The 2114-nt window shown below is 27.4% G+C and overlaps 1 non-coding gene across 1 annotated transcript; it reads left to right on the top strand.

Annotated features, from left to right (window-relative positions):
* The first annotated feature begins 182 nt into the window (after positions 1–182).
* On the top strand, positions 183–266 carry Trnal-uaa. Its single transcript has one exon. It is a non-coding gene; the product is annotated as a tRNA-Leu (tRNA).
* The last annotated feature ends 1848 nt before the right edge of the window (positions 267–2114 follow it).

Here is a 2114-nt window from a genome sequence, read left to right as displayed (position 1 = left end):
TTAAAAATGTGTGTTGTTTAACTATTGACTGTTATTAAGTTTAACAATTAGCTCTTCTTAAAAATAAAATTATTATTAAAAAATGTTTTTTATTAAAACTAATAAATTATTAAATATCTAAATATAATAAATTATCACTGCTTATAATTTATATTGTACGTTATGTCGTCCAACGGCATGTAGTCAGGTTGGCCGAGCGGTCTAAGGCGCCAGATTTAAGCTCTGGTTCCCGAGAGGGAGCGTGGGTTCTAACCCCACACCTGACAAAACTTTTTTCATAATTTTTTTTAATTTCTTTTTAATAAAAAATAGGCGTAATTTCATTATATTTTATTTCATTAAAAAATGTAAATAAACTTCGCTAAAAAAATTAAAATATGTATTTGTTTTCTTTAATGTGTATGTATATTTAAATATGTTTATATTTCGTTTATTAAACTGTTTTGTATGTTTTGTTCTTTATTATTTTTCTAATATTTGCGATATTACAATTAAATTTAATTCTAAGAAAAAATGTAAAATATGTACTTATATAATATTCCCTCATTTTAATTATTTTAAGGAATGTTCTTATTCTGAACATTTGAAAAATATTAATTCACTATATATTACAACTAAATTCTGGCTGAGTTCTTCTATATTATTGTTAAAAAGAGTTGTCTTAATTGATCTTATATTAAGTGCTAACTTAAATTGTAAAGCTAACATATTTTTTATTCATTTTAGAAATGTTTGTTGATTTTAGACTTCTCTAAGGCCCACAAGTAAAGCTTACGAAGTAAAAGAAGAATTAAAAAATCAAGAAGCTGGATTAGATGTTCATTACAGGGCCCATTAAACCACTGAGGGGTTTCTTTATTGCACATTTCTATTATTAAACTCTTAATGCCAATTGCATCTGTTTTGTTTTTGAATACGTGTTCAAAAACCTCGAAATGTTTACAAAAGAAACATTGAAAAAACTTTGTGATGGCGCAAACAGGGCCCTGTTGCACCAACACTTTTCACTTTGCACTTTGCAAAACTTATGAGTGACTTTTTTTTGCAAAGTAAAAGTGAGAAGCGTTGCACCATTGAGTATAAATATTATAGAGTAGCAATCTCGTACAAGCAAATTTTTGTATGAGGCTGCTGCTGCTGGCAACCTTTTTGCACTCAAAAAACACTCCATTCTCTTCATGTCTTGTTTTCTGAATTGCTTTGGAAATTAAAGTAAAGGGCAAAACGATTCTCTCAAATAACTCTTTTCGTCGTTTGTTATATTGATCAGTGCTTCTGCGAATTTATTAGGAAGGTATATGTAGGAAAAAAATATTACTCTAGTCTTTTTGTGTGCTTTCATATTGCATGGGCACTTTACTAACATACATACAGTAACGAACAAAATTATTGGCACAGTAAGCAAATTGAACTATTAAAAATCGCATTATTAACAGGATAAAAATAGTGCAAAAGTTCACTTTGCTTGCTGTGCCAATAATTTTGTTCATCACTGTATATGTTTACATATTTCTTTTCTATTTCTCAGCATGTAGGTATGTTTGTATTAATTTTGCATCCAATATTAAGAAATTGTAAGCGTAAAAAGAAGTTGGGTTTTTTTTTGTTTCATATCAGAAACAATGCTACTATTATTTTTATTGTTTTGATTCTGATTTAAAACTGTTTTTAAAAATATGTATGTATATGTAAAGGCTTACTAATTGCTTCAGTATACACATATGTATGTATGTATATATTATGAGCTTCATGTGTTAATAAATAAATAAATAAAAAGAATAAATATAAAAATGTTTAACCAATTCTGATGGTGCAGTTACAACCTCATCTTCTTTCCGTATTTGGGGCCAAAAATCTATTTCTCTACGTATATATGTATATATATATATATGGGAATGTAAGGAATATATGAGAATAAACCCAAAACTAATAAAATTCATTAAAAAAAACATGAGTAGCCTTTATTTCTAGGAAGTTCTGAAACAAAAATAATAATATGTTCATATGCCTATGCCTATGAATATATTCCTCTATTTAAATTTGGTGCTGAAAAGTGATATTTAGTTTCAATGAAATAAAAATACACAAGGGTACAAAATAGAGTACAAGGAAAC

This window comes from Teleopsis dalmanni, unplaced genomic scaffold (assembly GCF_002237135.1).
Source record: "Teleopsis dalmanni isolate 2A unplaced genomic scaffold, ASM223713v2 unscaffolded_contig_0303, whole genome shotgun sequence".
In the NCBI taxonomy this organism is placed as follows: domain Eukaryota; kingdom Metazoa; phylum Arthropoda; class Insecta; order Diptera; family Diopsidae; genus Teleopsis; species Teleopsis dalmanni.
This window is presented reverse-complemented; position numbering and strand designations above follow the sequence as displayed.